At 42.6% G+C, this 16,913-nt stretch overlaps 1 protein-coding gene across 1 annotated transcript in view; it reads right to left on the bottom strand.

Moving 5' to 3' along the window:
* Positions 1-16,875, bottom strand: part of DDR2 (discoidin domain receptor tyrosine kinase 2) — a 99,362-nt gene extending 82,487 nt beyond the window's left edge. Inside the window, exons 1-2 of the mRNA XM_088801539.1 lie at positions 16,574-16,875; positions 16,025-16,103 (exon numbers count right to left, since the gene is read on the bottom strand). The gene's annotated coding sequence lies outside the window, so the exon portion shown is untranslated. The remainder of the gene's footprint in view (positions 1-16,024; positions 16,104-16,573) is intronic.
* Positions 16,876-16,913: the final 38 nt, after the last annotated feature.

Raw genomic sequence — 16,913 nt, 5'->3', positions numbered from 1 at the left:
AAACACTGGGAAAAATGTCAAAATCAACGATTTCAAAACTCTGGAAATTAACCAAAGGCTTGCAACAATCTGAGGAGCATTATTGAAGAAAAATGGCTAAAATTAGGTAAGAATCGTTGAGCTTTGTGGAGTTTTAACTTGCTCTATTCTCATCCCCTTCTGCCCAGCTCTGTACTAGCCTTTAAAACCAGGAGCCTCGAAACCATGAGAGACGCGAAAACCAGCAGCCTAGTAGCCACTAGTGGGGACAGAGGAGTGTGTAGCTCCCCAAAAAGCAACATCTCCAGAAAACTGTCATTATCGTACCTGTCTGGTAGCTGTGGAAAAGCTCCATTTATAAGGCTCGATATGACTCAATCCCTATCCCTAGGACATTTGTCCAAAACAAGTAACTATGGCCATTAAATCAATTAATTAAATCAATTAGACCAATTGTGGCAAAGGTTTAACACTGCAGTTATGTAAGGTGGCAACACAAGTTAGGGCAAACAAGAGGCTGGCTACAAAACCTGAAAGGAAACTCTGGGTGTGCTACGTCCACAGGGAACTCTGAAAAGCCTGAACATACTCCTAGGAGAGCATACACATGTATAAGTCTGTAAGCATGCCCAGGAAAGATCTGAGAAAAGCCTAAATTCTGACTTCTGGCCAACCTTGAGGCTCTGTGCAAACAGGAAGTGAAAACTAAGAAAGAAGTGCTAGCTGCTGGTCTGTGCATCTGTGTGTCCCAAGAAGAGCCCCTCAGCAAAGAGAAGGAGACTTGTGGGTTCAAAGCTTTTAAGAAAATCTCTGTTCAATCAGTAACTGACCTTTAAGTTAATCTAGCAAAGATTCCAGTGGCCACACATGCAAAGAATACAGACTAAGGAATTAGTTAAGAAAAGTCACTAAACAAAGAGCAACAGTAAAAAACAAAAACAAACGAGCGAGGAGAACCTGATTTCTGGGTTGCCACATTACATTATTTGAATTGTCCATTAAAAAAAAAAATGACATGCACACAATCAGAAAAGTATGGTTCACCCACGGAGGAAAAAACAATAAATAAAACCTATTTCCAAGGGAGACTAGATGCTGAACTTACTAGTGAAAGCCCTTAAACCAGCTATTATAAATATTTTCTAAGAACTAAAGAAAACCATACTCAAAGAATTAACAGTATAAGAACAATGACTCATCAAATAGATAATATAAATAGAGACAGAAGTTATAAAAAAGAACTAAGCAGAAATTTTGGAATTGAAAAGTACAATAACTGAAATCAAATATTCACTAAAGGGGCTCAACAGAAGATCTGAGCTGGCAGAAGTAAGAATCAGTGACCTTGAAGATAGATCAATAGTGATTACAGTCTGAGAAATGCAAATAAAAGGGAACCAACTCTCAGGGACCTGTGCGACACTGACAAGCATACCAACATATGCATAACGGGAGTTCTGGAAGAAAAGGAAGGAGAAAGGGCAAGAACAACACATGAACAAATAACGCCCAAGAACACACTAAATTTGATGACAAAATATCCACACTCCCAAGATCAATAAACTCCAAGGAGAATAAATGTCAAAGGTCTATACCTAGACCCATTATAGTCAAACTACTGAATGCCCAAGACTGAAAGAGAATCTTGAAAGCATCAAGAGAAAAATGAGTCATCATAACAAGAGATCCAAATTAAGATTAAATGCTGACCCACTGGATACCATGGAAGTCAGAAGGCAGTGGGATAACATATTTACTGTAAGTGTTGGAATAAAAACAATGCCAACCAAGAATTTCATGTCCTGTAAAACTATTCTTCAAAAATGAAGGAGAAATTAAGATATTATCATGTTTTTTAAAAACTGAAAGAATTCATTACTAATAGACATTCCCTGCAAGAAATCCTAAAGGGAGTCCTTCAGACTCAAATGAAAGTTCTCTAGATGGAAACTTGAATCCATATGAAGAAATAAAAACACTGGTAAAAATAAGTACACAGGTATATGTAAAACAGTATAAATGTATTTTTGTTTTTGACACTTTTCTCCTCCTAACTGATTTAGAAGACAACTGAATAGAGCAAGAATTATAAAAATGTATTGATGGTCTTAAAATGTAAAAAGATATAATTTATATAAATAATAATACCAAAAAGGAGTGGGCAAGGAGCTATACTGGATACTAACTTTGGTATACTATTAAAATTAAATTGATATTAATTTAAATAGATTAAGTTAACATGTTAATTGTAATCCCAGGGAAAGCACTAAAAAATAACATGTATTACATATTATATATATATATATATATATATATATATATATATATATATGTATATATTCACAATTTATATTATATATGACATATATATGTGTCATATATATATCATATATATAAAGAAAAAGCAAGGGAATTGCAGTGGCACACTAGAAAAATATCTATTTAACACAAAAAAGAGGTATTAATGTAGGAATAGAGGGGAGAAAAGACATAAGGCGAATAGAAAACAGTGACAAAATGGCAGGTGTAAATCCTACATTAGTAATTACATTAAATGTAAGTGGGTTAAACTTCCAATCAAAAGGCTGAGATTTGAAGAATGGATTAAAATATATTTATGTGTGTATTTTCTTTATAATATTTTCTATATACAAGATCATGTAGTATGGAAATACTTTTCTCCTTTCACACCAAGCTAAATTCTTTTTCTTTCTCTTTCTTGTCTAATTGCTCTGGACCTCCAGTGTGATTATGAATTAAAGTGGACATCCTTGTCTTGTTTCTGATCTTAAGAGGAAAGCTTTTAGTGTTTCATTGTTGAATATGATGTTATTTGTAAATTTTCATAAATGCCCTTACCCAGATTAAGGCAGTTTCCTTCTCTTCCTAGATTGTTGAATGTTTTCATCATAAAAAAGTGTTGGATTTTGTCAAATGCTTTGTCTTCATCAATTTAGATGATCATGTGTTTTTTCCTTTCATTCTATTAACGTGGTGTATTAAATGGAATAATTTTTACATGTTGAATTTCTATTTCACTCTTGGTAAAAATGCCATTTGTTGATGTGTAAAATCCTTTCAATATACTGCCTTATTCGTTTTACTAGTATTTTATTGAGGATTTTTGTGTCGATGTTTATAAGTGATAGTGTTCTGTAGTTTTCTTCCCATGATGTCTTTGTCTAGTTTTAGTATCAGGGTAATACTGGCCCCATCAAATGAGTTAGAAAATGGTTCCTTTTCTCCTATATTTTGAAATAACTTCAGAAAAATTGATGTAAATTCTTCTTGAAATGTTTGGTAGAATTCACCAATGAAGCCATCTAGGCATGTAATACAAAAGATTTCCCAGAACTGAAAGACATAAATCTCAAGTTGAAAGCATCCTCAAGAAGCCAGCAAAGTTAATGAAAAATGTTTCACACCAAGGAATTTTATCATGAAATCAGAAAAATAGAAAAGAAAGATGCCCAAGGCTTAGAGAGACCACACAACACAACAGTGCTCCATACTGGGAATCAGTATTGCATCCAATTTCACAACAGCAATACTGGAAGCTCGATGACAATGACTCAGTGCCTCCTGAACCTGAAGGAAAATCTCTCCAACCTAGAACATTGGGCCCAGCCAAAATGTCTATCAAGTGTGGCAGTAAATAAAAATATTTTTTTTAAAAGATTTTATTGGGGAAGGGGAACAGAACTTTTATTCTGTGTGTGTGCTTCCAGGATTTTTTTCCAAGTCAAGTTGTTGTCCTTTCAATCTTAGTTGTGGAGGGTGCAGCTCAGCTCCAGGTCCAGTTGCCATTGCTAGTTGCAGGGGGCACAGCCCACCATCCCTTGCGGGAGTCGAACCGGCAACCTTGTGGTTGAGAGGACGCGCTCCAACCAACTCAGCCATCCGGGAGCTCAGCGGCAGCTCAGCTCAAGGTGCTGTGTTCAATCTTAGTTGCAGGGGGCACTGCCCACCATCCCTTGCGGGACTCGAGGGATTGAACTGGCAACCTTGTGGTTGAGAGCCCACTGGCCCATGTGGGAATCGAACCGGCAACCTTCGGAGTTAGGAGCACAGAGCTCTAACCGCCTGAGCCACCGGGCCAGCCCAATAAAAATATTTTAAAGCATGCAAAGACTCAAAACCTTACCTTTCATGCACCATTTCTTGGGAAGGTACTGGAGTATGCTCTCCATCCTTGCAAGGGAGTAAGCCAGTGAAAAAGATGTGGAAACAGCGGGTCCAACATAGAGAAGGAGTGAGAGGAAGTACCTGCACAGACGCCATGAATTGCAGAATAACTAGTCCAGGTGGGAGGGGAGAGGAGAGAGACATGTCTGATGTTTCAGTGCTTTGAAACTGAAATTTAGATATATTGCTTTGCATTTGAGAGATCTTTTAAAACATTTGGACAAAATAGCAGTGGGTAAATAGCTAAGCAAATGGAAGAACAAGGAAATTATTAACTCTAGATTAAACAAAAAGTTGTGTATAAAAGAAAGCATAATGATAGTACACTACCTGGAGAAAGTGTGGGGGTATTTCTATAACCATAATACTGTCAATGCTAATGTTGATTTGACCTAATGTTGTGCGATAACCATATTGGGAGGATATTGGGAGGAGGAATGGGAGACGATAAACAAGGTATTTAGAAAGCTAGGCTCTCATCTACCGTAACAGAAAGCTAATGCTAACATCTACAACTGATAAATTTATAAATCATACTATATGCATAAATACATGTACATAGAAATATAGAAGTGAATACGAGAAGAAAATGCTACAAGAACTTAAAGTGGTTACTTCTAGGAAACAGGACTGGGGGGGCTGAGTAGGAGTGGGGCAGAGAACTGGTATTTTTAAAACAACCCTTTTGCTATCATTTAATTTTCTAAACACATCAAGAGAAGTACAAATTAAATTAAAATTTTCAAGTAACATTTTAGTGTAAATGAATTTATCAGACCCTTTTCTCAAAAGGGCTTTTGTTGGAGTGAAATCTAAAGAGAGCATATAAAAATAAGAAAATTTCACTAATTTCTACAATCCATACTGTTGGTACTATTTCTGAGACTCAGTTCTGGGTCCCATCCAACCCTTCCCGATCCTGCTGTAGAGTTTCCACCATTTTATCCACACCTAGACCTTTCATTACTCTCAGTTAACCGATGGCCCCTATATTCTAACTCCAGCTGCCCTGGAATCCAGTCTGAATTTTGTCACCAACTAGCCATGTAACTTTGAGGGGGTGACTTCCCCTTTGGTCCTCGGGTATCTCATCTACAAAATACTCAGACTAAGTGATTTCTTAGTCCTTCTGCAGATGGGAGTGGTAACAACAGAGACGTTTTCCTGGGCCGAGCTGTGGTAGGACCCTTGGGGAACACTGATCTGGAGAGGGAAGAAGAGGGCTGGTGGAGCATTCGTGTTGGAATTCTGGGATAACACACGGAGCCCAACAATTCTAGAACCTCTGGTTCACTTTCTCCTAATGCCTGAGCTTTTGAAACTGCTGCCCTCTAGTGCCCAGAAAACACCTACCAGGAAGGCAGCCAAGGCCGCGAGAATGGAGGCAGCCAGGACAAGACCCCGGGGCGCAGCGGGCGCAGAGGAACTAGCCCATATACACTCAGGAAATGAGTGAGAAAGCAAAATGAACCCATCCTCGCCCTCTAGGTCAGCTCATGCCAGCCCGACAGCAGGCCAGATGAGGGCAGGATGAGCAAGGGGCCACATTCCAGAGGAGCGCAGACAGCTGCAGAAACAAACATCCACGTGTCACTGCTGGAAGGGCAATGAAACAGGGACACAGGATACCAGCGTGAGGCAAAAACAGCTCTTTCCTTATAGATGCTAATTGAAAAAATACTAGGGGCCTTCAGTTTGGCCATTACTTGGATAGTCTCATCTCTGACTGAGAAGAGGTAAGCAAAGCAGTTAGTCTTACAACTTCGTCATGGGGCGGGGCGGGGAGTGGGATGGAAAGGGGGGGCGTTAGTTTTTGACTTCCACCTGCAACCCAAGGCACAAACTGCAGGTTGTGGATTTTCTTCTCACTGCCCAGAAGCAAGTTATCAAGATTCCTGCCTCATTTCGCAAAAGCTCAACCAATGAAACTGAATAGAATTTAGTGTCTTCGGGCCTTTTCCATGCTGAGGCAGTCAGACCAGTGCCAAATTCAGCCTGCCAAATGCACTGCCCCTCAGTGCGCCGCTTATGAGCTGTGGACAGATGTGTGCTGAGAATATACTAAAGGGAGGGAAAAGAATATGAGAAAAACTTTTCCACTGAAACAACTACATTATCTAAATATAGCCCAGTTCTACTATCAAACGTTGATTAGTTATTCCCAGAACTGCACCTCTATTCCCTGCAAACAGCCCCCCTCTCTGTCCGTCTCCCTCCTTCCGCTCTCTCCCTCTCCCCTATAAATTAAAAAGAAATGGAGTGTAGGCTCAAACAGTGATTGGCTTGGGGCTGGGGTTGCATAACCTTGTCCATCCCCTTACTTCACACAAACCTGGGTGTAGCTCTGGTGACAGCCATCTGATCGTCATCTGGTCTCTCTCGCTGTGCCTATGACACTTCTGACACTTCCTCCTTTGAGACTGCAGGCGGAACCGATCTCTTACCAAGTTGCCTTTCACTTGAACTGCTGATTTGAGGCTCACTGAACACAACTGTTCTCCTTCGTTATTCGTTTTTTCCCCATTCCTCCTTGACCTTGATAGCTTCAGAATGGCCACACAACTAGTCCACTCCTTTACTCTTCCCAAAGCTTAGCTGGTGCATATACCATTCTTCAGAATGTTGGGGTTAGAAGGCATGGCAAGCAGCAGCACAGCACAATAATTAAATGGGCTTTAGAGTCAGATAGACTTGGATTTTAATCCCTGCTGTGCCATCTACTAGTTGTGGAATTTAGGTAAGTTATTTAAACGCTCTTTGATGAGTGAATTATTTTAAAATGTATTTTTAAACTTCGAAATGCAGAGTAATATATCTTCTTTCTTTTTAACTGAGGTATAGAGTCAAAGAATAAAATTAACAAATCTTAAGTGTCCAGTTTGATGAATTTTTAAAAACACACACGTGTAATCACAGCTGGTCAAAATACAGCCTATTTCCAGCTCTCAGCAGGGCCCCTTCTCCTCCTAACTCAACAGGTACGTCTTCCATAGACACTACTATGCTGACCTTTGTCGTCACAGATTAGCTTTGCTAATTCTTGACCATCATATAAACGGCCCAGTACAGTGTGTACTCGTGTCTGGCTTCTTCCTCCCAACATCATCGCGAGGCCATACGCTAAATTTGTTTAACTTTTTAAGAAACTGCCACACTGTTTGCCAACATGGCTGCCCCATTTTATATTAGCACCACCAACATAGGAGAGGTCCACAGCCTTGTCGACTTTTTGCATGGTCAGTCTTTTCGATTCAAATTAATAAGTCATGGTACCTCGTCATTATGGTTTTCCTTCCATGTCCAAATGACTAACGATGGTCAGCATCTTTCACGTGCTTATCAGTCATCAGTGTCTTCCTCACTGAAGTATCTGTTAAAATCTTTTGTCCATTTTAAAAATTAGATTTTCTTATTGAATTTTTAGAGTTCTTTATGTATTCTGTATACAAGTCCTTCGTCAGATATGTGATTTGTAAATATTCTCTCACAACTTATAGCTTGTCTTCATTCTCCTAAAAGTGTCTGTCAAAGAACAGAAGTTCATAATTTTGATAAAGTTTGATTTATTGTTTTGATTTTTTTTTTTTTTTTGGATTGTGCTTTTGGATATCTAATTGTTCCAGGACCATTTACTTAAAAGACTATTCTCTCTCCAAAAGTGCAGAGAAACGCCTACTTTTGTTGAAAATCAATTGACCATACATGTGAGGGTCTATTTCTAGAGTCTGTTCTGTCCTGTTACCTTGTCGTCACTACTGCACTATCCTGATTACTGAAGCTTTACAGTGAGTCTTGACATCAGGCATTACAAGTTCTCCAACTGTGTTCTTCCTTTTCAATGTTGCTGTGGCTTTAAAATCTTCTTGTTAATTTCTACAAAAATGGCTGCTGGATTGGGATTAAGTTGAATCTACAGATTAATTTGGGGGGAATTGACATCTTAACAGCACTAAATCTTATTTGTTTTTGTAATTTCACTCAGTGTTTTGTCATTTTCAGTGTACAGATCTTTCATATATTGGTCAAATTTACCCATAATCATTTTATGTATTTTAACATTATTATAAATGATAGATTTTTAAAATTTTGATGTCTAATTGTTGCTAGGCTATAGAAATACAATTTTCGTATATTGATTTCATATCCTACAACCTTGCTAAACTAAGTTATTAGTTCTAATTTCATTTATGCAGATCCCATAGGATTTTCTAGGTAGATGTTCATGACGTCTGCAAAAAGACTAGTTTACTTCTTCCTTTCCAAGCTGGATGCCTCTGTATCTTTTCCCTGCCCTATTGCAATGACTAGAACTTCCACATGACACTGAATAGAAGTGGCGATGGCAAATACACGGCCTTGTTCCTGATTTTAGGGCGACAGCATAGCCTTTCACCATTAAGTGTTAATATTAAACTGTAGGATCTACTTACATGATGACATCTGTTTACTTATCCCTTCTATCCCAGTGCAGTGAGACTTTTCATCAGGAAAGAGGGCTTAATCTTGTGAAATGCATTTTTTAAGACATTATTGGCATACAATCTCCTGTTAGTTTCTGGCGTACCTCAAACTGACTCGATATTTATATGCATTACAAAGTGATCCCCCATAATAGGTGTATTTGTCATAGAACCCAGCAATTCCACTTCTGGATATTTCCCCAAAGAAAACAAAAACACTAACTCAAAGAGATGACTGCACCCCCATGTTCACTGCAGCGTTATTCACAATAGCTAAGATGTGGAAGCCACCTAAGTGTCCAGTGAAAGAGGAATGAATAAAGAAGACGTGACACATATATACAGTGGAGTGTTACTCAGCCATAAAAAAGAATCAAATCTTGCCATTTGCGACAACATGGATGAATCTAGAGGGTGAAATGCGTTTTCTGAACCTATAATTTGTCTATAATTTTTAGCCTGTTAAAATGGTAAATTATGTTGATTAATTTCAAATGTTAAGCTAACCGTGCATTCTTAGGATAAACCCCACTTTGTTCTGTTATCTATTTTATATATCATTGGATTCAATTGCTAAAATTTTGTTAAGAATTCTACAACTAGTATAACACCCTCTAGGTCCATCAAAAGTCAGACAGAGAAAGGCAAATACCATATGATCTCACTTGAATGTGGAATCTAAAAAAAACAAAATAAACAAACAAACAAAACAGAAACAAACTCATAGATACAGAGAACAAACTGATGGTCGCAAGATGGGAGAGGGGTAGGGAGATGGATGGAAAAGGTGAAGAGATCAAGAAATGCAAATTGGCAGTTGCAAAAACAGTCACAGGGTGTAAACTACAGCGTAAGGTATATAGTCAGTAACACTGTATGACTATCTATGGTGTCAGGTGGGGACTAGACTTATGGGGGGGATCACTTTGTAAATGTCTGATCACTATGTTTATACCTGAAACTAACATAATATTGTATGTCAACTGTAATTGAAAAATAAAACTTTTTTAAATTGAAAAAAGATGTCTGCTGTAAAAACGTAAGAGGACGTCTACACCTGTGTGGGTGGCAGCCACTGAGATGGCTCCTGGGGCCCTGCTCCTGGCATCATGACCTGGAGTCCCCTCTTCCCACGTGGTGCAAGACCACACAACACCGTGGAGGTGCGGCCGCCTGGCACCTGAGCTCAGCCTCCAGGCGGCGCTGTGGCAGCCGAGTCGCCTGCCCTCTCCCCTGCCGGATCAGTCCAGCGGAGGAAAGCCGGCGGCCTTGCGGGGAGCTGGCCTCTGGAGAGCCCATGTGGCAAAGGAAAGGGAACTCTTGCCCAGGGCTGCACGGGACAGCTTGGCACCGCGTTCTGCAGCCCCAGTCAAGCCTTCAGGTGACTGCCACCTTGGCTGCCAGGCCGACTGCAGCCCCGTGACAGAGCCTGCGCCACAGCGACCGGCTAAGCCACAACCTGGGTTCCTGACCCTCAGGAACTGTAAGAAAGTAAACATGTGCCGTCATGCAGCAATAAACAATGATTAGGGACACCATTAAGTTACGTGGAAGCAGTCTGATCCTTTCAGGTGTTGCTTTGTCAGTCTGGACAAGACCTGCATTTAGTCTGGCCAGAGCCTTCTTAGTTGTCCACGCACTACGCTGGGAACTCCGAGGTTCCCCGCGGGGCCGCGCCTCCGCGTCCTGTCCGCCTCCTCTCCTCGGCCGCGAGCACTTTACACCGTGGGCACTCGGGTGCCTTCGCAGACCTCCAGCGTTTCCTCTGCGCAGCGCTCTTCCCCAGGACTCCTCCCTTGCTCTCCAGCCACCTGGGCTTCCCCAGAATCTCAGCTACACCTCCCACCTCATGCAGGCGGCCAGCATCCTCCTGGTCCCCCATCCTCCAGGCAGCAAACTGGGACATTCGTGGGGCTCACTTCATGTGTGTCCTGTCTCCCAGAGACCACCCGCCTTGGTGGCCTGATGTGCAATGTCTTGTGTTCCAGTGTTTCATTTATTTTATCTGTTTTTTCAGTTGTTTCGGGTGGGAGGGTAAATCCAATCTCTGTTCATTAGAAGTGGAAGTTCCAATACATCTGTCTTAAGCTCCAAAGAATCAAAACCAACAGCATATGTGTGGAGAGATTCACTCTAAGGAACTGACCCATTCAGGTGTGGGGGCTGCAAGGCCACAAGCTGCAGGGGAGGCAGGAGGGCTGCAGAGCCCGGGACGACCAACACCACAGGGCACATGTGCGCCCTGGGCAGAACTGCTCGCTGGGAGAAGTCAGTCTTTGTTTCATGAGGCCTTCCACTGATGAATGAGGCCCACCCCGTGATGAAGGGCAATCTGCTCTACTCAAAGTCTAACCATCTAAATGTTCATCTTACCTAAAAACACCCTCACAGAAACATCCTGAACGTTGGATCCAATATCTGGGCACCATGGCCTGGCCAAGTTCACCCATAAAAATTAACCGTCGCAGTAATATAAAGAAATTAAATAATTACACTGATAGTTAGGAACCAAGATTTTTCACAAGAGAAAAGGCCACAAACATAAAATCAAAGAAGTACCTGATTTTGTTAGATTGGAATTTCCAGTATAAACTCCTGTCACCTATTTCTTTTGCAAAACAAACCAAATGCACTTTCTAGCTCAATCGTCTAAAAGGCTCTAGAACCTCTAGCAATAACCATTCCTAGTGCTCAGATTACAGCATCTACCCACCGTACAAGGAGCCAGGGCTGTTCAGAGCAACGGCTCCCTCTGGCAGGCTGGACTCCTTTCCCAGTGCTGGGCGCCACTGGGGACCTCTCTCTTCAAAGGGCTTGAAGGCTCATTTGAAGGTGACCTCAGTGAAGCATGTAGGATTATCCAGACTTGACTTGCATTCTGGGAGCATACAGATAGCAGTGCGGTGCCACGGTTCCTGGAAACTGACCCCTGGCACACCCCCTGACTACAGTTACTGTCTACACTCTCCTCCCACAGAGGACTGGATCTTTCTAGAATGGAGTCTCTCCTTTGGTCCAAGAGTGCAGACTTGATTCCACAAGTAAATTTAGATTTACAAACCTAAATAGTCATAGCAAGGATTTCTCCTAAATAAAGCCGGAAAGTAAATGTGTCACAATAAATTAGTTCATAAATACATTTTTATATAAAAAAATCTAAGCCTGTATTCTTAAAAAGAAAAAGAAACAAACCTGTCTAGGGTAGGGCTAGAAATGTTTCAGTTGGTTCTGAGACATCTGACCATAGCAGAAAGCAAAGAAGCAACAAAAGAGTGCTGGAGTCTTGTCAGAACACAGAGCCAGCTCACAGTGCTCGCTGGCCGGAACCAGTGATGATGATGATGATGGGGACACATCACACATGTCCTTAGGGCTCAGGTGCTCACTGTGATTGTCAGGACCAGGGAGCACTTCCCACATCACCTTTGGGGAGTGCTAGGGACTAAGTCCTCATTCCGGAAGCATTTATCCCGCTTCTACTGCACTAGGTAATCAAACAATCAATGACAGTTTTTCTTTGTAAAACATCTTGTTAAGAAGTACAAAGAAATGATAGAAAAACTCAATTTTCCAGCCCCTAATGAAATAATGGATCTAGAAAACAATCATCAGTAACTGCTAAGACATTAAATGAAAGGTTGACAGGAACTCTATAATGGCGGGAGCAGGCTGATAATACCCAACTGAAAACACTGATCACGCTCAACGTCACAAAAAGAGAGAATTACGTGCTTTCTGATGAGACTCAGTAGGAAGGATGCAGCACTATCTATGAACTGTATTTTATCCAAGTAAAATGGGGCTGAATCTGATCAAACCTCATATACAACCACAGTTTTCAGGAAATATGGGGGATAGAAGAACATGTTAAAAGACACCAGGGAAACAAAATCCAAAATGGACCAATTTATACTGGGAAAATAACCAGTTTTTTCCAACAAACAAATATTGGGGGGAAAAGAAAAAGAGGGAGGAGGACCCACCCAAGATTAAAAATCATTTAAGACACATAACAGTCAAAGGCAATAAAAGTACTTTAGAACCTGATTCAAATAAACCAATATAAAAAGATATGCCTGAGACACTTGGGGAACTTTGAACACTGGCTGGATAAGCTGATATCTTAGTCCGTGTGGGCGGCGATGACACAAACCTCACAGACGGGTGGCTTAGGAACTACAGACATGACTTCTCACCATCCTGGAGGCCGGCTGTCCAAGGTCAAGGCAGATTCCGTGTCTGGTGAGACCTGCTTCCTGTGTCATGGACAGCTCTCCTCACTGTGTCCTCACGGAGTGGAAGGGAGGAGGGAGCCCTCTTGGGGTCCCTTTATAAGGACACTGATCCCATTCACGAGGCTCCGCCCTCACGACTTCATCGCCTCCACAGGCCCCGCCTCTGACACCTCCACGTGGGGGTTAGGATTCTCACATACGAATATTGGAGGACACAAACATTCAGTCTATAGATGATATCAAGGAATTATTATTATTAAGCTTGTTCAGGCGTGGTTATATATAGAATAGAAAACTGGAATTCTAAATAAAACTAGAATTCTGTTTCTTAGATATATACTGAAGTATTACATGTAGAATTGATTTTAAAGTAATTCAGTGGGGTAGTGAGGGGTGGGGATTAAATAAAACAGGATTAGCCAACAAAGCTAAGTAATAGAGGCTCACAGAGCGATGATGACACACTTGTTGTTATGTGTTCAGAACCCTGAAAACACTGTCTGTATATTTGGTGTCACTGCTGACGCAGAGCTTTGGCAGGCCTCTGAGGCCTCGTGTTTACTAGCCTGGTAACACAACCCTGAACCCCACCTTCCCTCCGAGGACTCCTTGGGCGTCTCGCAGAAAGGCTCAGTCTCAGAGCCAATCACCTTGAATTCCTCCAGCACACAGGGCTCACACAGCCCTCCGAGCAGAGGCGCTATCATGTTTCACAACGGAAGGAGCTCCAAGGTAGGCTCAGGTCAGAGGTCAGTGTGGCCCCTCGCCGTGCCCCCTGCCGTGCCCTTCACCACGATGGCGCAGTGTGCATTCCATCACTGAAGGTGCGCTCACATCGCCACCTCACCACTGCCAGCTCTCTCCCACCTTTACCTGATCTGATCTATCCACGTGAACATCCTTGCTTTATTCTTCCTTTCAGCCTTTATAAAAGGTAAAACTTTTCATCATAAAATTACTAAAAATGCATCATCCAAAAATTTATGAAATAGAAAACCCCACACGTAATGCCATCCACACACCATTTTACTTTTTACTTCTCATTCAGCCTGAAACTCATCACATTTTTAAACCAAATTATTCATTAACTTTTCCTTCTCTCCTACCACCCCCACCCTCGTGTTAGGAAATGGTGAGTCAGAGAGGGACAGAATTTGGAAAGAGTTGCATTCAGGGTGGTTCTCGGAGATGTTTGTACGACGGGGTCAGTCCGGATGCTTGTTTCCCTCCTGTCTGTGCTGCTCTCCTCACGTGAAACGCTCTTCACGCTTTGCGGCTCTTGCCTAATTTTCAAAGCCAGAGCACATTCGAATTCCTTCCCATGCCCTGGTTGCTGACTAAGTCTACACCTCCGTCCGCAGTTCTCACTGCCCTGGCATTGTTGAGCACCTGACCACAGGAACAACCCCTAGAACTTTCTAAACGTCTCCAAGTGGCTCAGAGACTCAGACGCGTCTGGAAACCAACCGTGTTCTCACAGCTTCTCGTCCTAGTCAGGTCTCACTAGCTCCGTGTCCACTCTTTTACCACCATGGGTACCCTTCCCATGGTGTTTTGAAGACTAACGGTCACATACAATGCATCTACTTGCTTTCTGGCTAAGCTCGTCCTGCTCTAGGAACACGGCCTGTTTCTCCCGAGTTTCTGTTCTATTTGGTGCCATTCTGAAACCATCCATCGGCCCCCACACTCTCCAGCGGCAGTGCCTCTCTAACTCCAGCGAGCATGTGACCTGGGGGGCTTGCCACAACAGACTTCTGAGCCCACCCCCAAACGTGTAATGCAGTAAGTCTGAGAATTCGCATTTCTAACATGTTTCCAGGTCAGAGACCACAGAAGAAAACCACAGGCTTCCTTCCTAATTAACCCTGTAACTTGGCCTCACCTGGCAACCTGACCCAATTAAGTGACCCCCACCTTCCTCTCCCAGAGGAAGAATCTCCCTCTAATAATTGATTGCTGAAGCACAATACAAGTTTGGAATTAAGGCAATTAAATCTAAGAAATCAGAGTTAAATTATTTGAGTGCTTACTATGGGTAAAGCCTGGTTCTGATTACAGAAGCCTCACTGGTTTTTCCTAATACATGTTAGAAGCACTAAGGCATATTTTCTTGTGGGAATATAAGCCCCTAGCCCCAATCTGAGAGGGGAATAGCTCTGCTCTCGAAACGGTGGGGCTCTCTGTGGAGGAGCCTGGCACACCAAACGCCAGCTCACGACCGGTAACTGTCACTGAACTGAATTCCTTACACCAAGTACTAAGTTCTCTTTCCACTGTGTTAAGTGGGTTCATTCTCTCTTTCACCAGAATGCCAGCTGTGTAAGGAGAGGACTGTTGTGTTTCTCTCCCCGGTCATGCTGTTCCTGTGACAAGTACCCGGCCCGTACTGGCTGACTCATCCCCTCATCACTTCCCAGCATGCTTTTCATAACTGGGGCCCTGAGAAGGGTGGTGAATTGCAAAAGCTTCCATCTCTGCCAGTAGAAAACCAGATTTCCAGGCCAGCTGAGTGATTCGTGTTTTAGTCACTGTCCTGGATTGGGCATGATTCCTGCCTCTTTTTACCTGGACAACTAAGATCGGATGTATCATGAAGAATCACAAGTACAGGCTGGGGACAGTAGCTGGGGTCGGAAAGACAAGCCCGTTACCATCACCGCCCAAACTTCAGGAACAGAAGGGCTAGAAATTAAAAATGCAATGCTCTTGGTTCACCTTCCGGTATGTGTCACTAATAATTCCTCTTTAGACGTCAAAACTGGATCCGTTTTGAGAAGCAGGCGGGAAGAACCAGAAGTCAAATATTCAGACAGCGCAAGCGCATCCGTGATTCTCAGCAGTTACTAGCACAGGTGGGGGACAAACTCAGGTGACTGCTGACTGTCACACACACATGACCGCTCCATGTCCGGGGCGTTCGGACTCCTATTTTTATAGACATTTACCCAACTCTGTGTTTTCTGAACAGAGCAGTTACTTCACACAAGGCTCACGAGGAGCACAACGTCGTCACCCACACTCCACGGCCGACGGCACCGGGTCCCACCTCGGCCCCTCTCCCATCTGAGCTGCCACCGCCCCTTCCCTGCCATTACTGGAGTCGTCAAAGTGACGGGGAGGAGACAGGAGACGAACACTCAGGAAACAGGGAAGGAAGCATACCCTCAGCTGTGAACTGCTGCGCTCTGTCCTCACACGGGCGAGCTGCTTCAGACGGAGAACGCAAACCTCACAAGTCCTTCTGAGCAACGGGATGGATAACAATAGCAAAATTGGGCTGTTACTGACATAAAACAGAAAATACGCTAAATACATTGTTTAGGCTTTAGCACAAAAATAAATTCAGACATCAATATCATCCGATCTTTAAAAGAAACACGGATCCTTAAACACTTTACTTCTACAGAACAAAAGCCCCGCCCATGACATCTTACGACAACTTGTCGGTGGAAAATAAAATGTATTCATCTCTTCTCTGGCCATAATTTTTAGAATTTTCATTTGTCCAGATGCTAATTTTATATGCTTTGGGTCAACACTTAAATGCTATATACAATGTATGTCTAAAGCTCAAATTTTCGTGTAAACTATATTTTAGACCTAGAGAACCTTACCTAATGACCGTATTTCAAGAACCCCCTTAGTCTCTTTTTTTAATCTTCTAGCTGAAAACAAACAAACAAACCTGGAAAATGGTAGTGATAAACTTGCCTGGGGAAATGCAGGAACTCTATTCTTTTGCATCCCTAAGTGCCACAAATATTTGGGCAGAAGAGGACACCCCAGTGCTATGGAGCGGGGTCTCTCAGGCCGCCGGCCCGTACTGAGAGCCAGTCCTCTGCTGAGGCGGCTTCCGGTCTGCTGGCGGGTGTGGGCCACAGCCCTACTCTCCAGTCCCGAGATGCCACATGCACACCACACCCTCAGCTGTGACAAGCAAGTCTCCAGACATGGCCGTGCAGAGGGGGCCAAATCCATCTCTGGTGGAGAAGCCACTGTCATACAGTGATAGGAGAACAAAGTCCAAAGTTAAAGATTCATTACAAATCTC

The sequence above is a fragment of the Rhinolophus sinicus genome, chromosome 11 (genome assembly GCF_057876585.1).
Source record: "Rhinolophus sinicus isolate RSI-liver-muscle chromosome 11, RSI-T2T, whole genome shotgun sequence".
NCBI lineage: Eukaryota > Metazoa > Chordata > Mammalia > Chiroptera > Rhinolophidae > Rhinolophus > Rhinolophus sinicus.
Note: the sequence above shows the minus strand (reverse complement) of the source record. Positions and strands in the feature narration are given on the sequence as shown.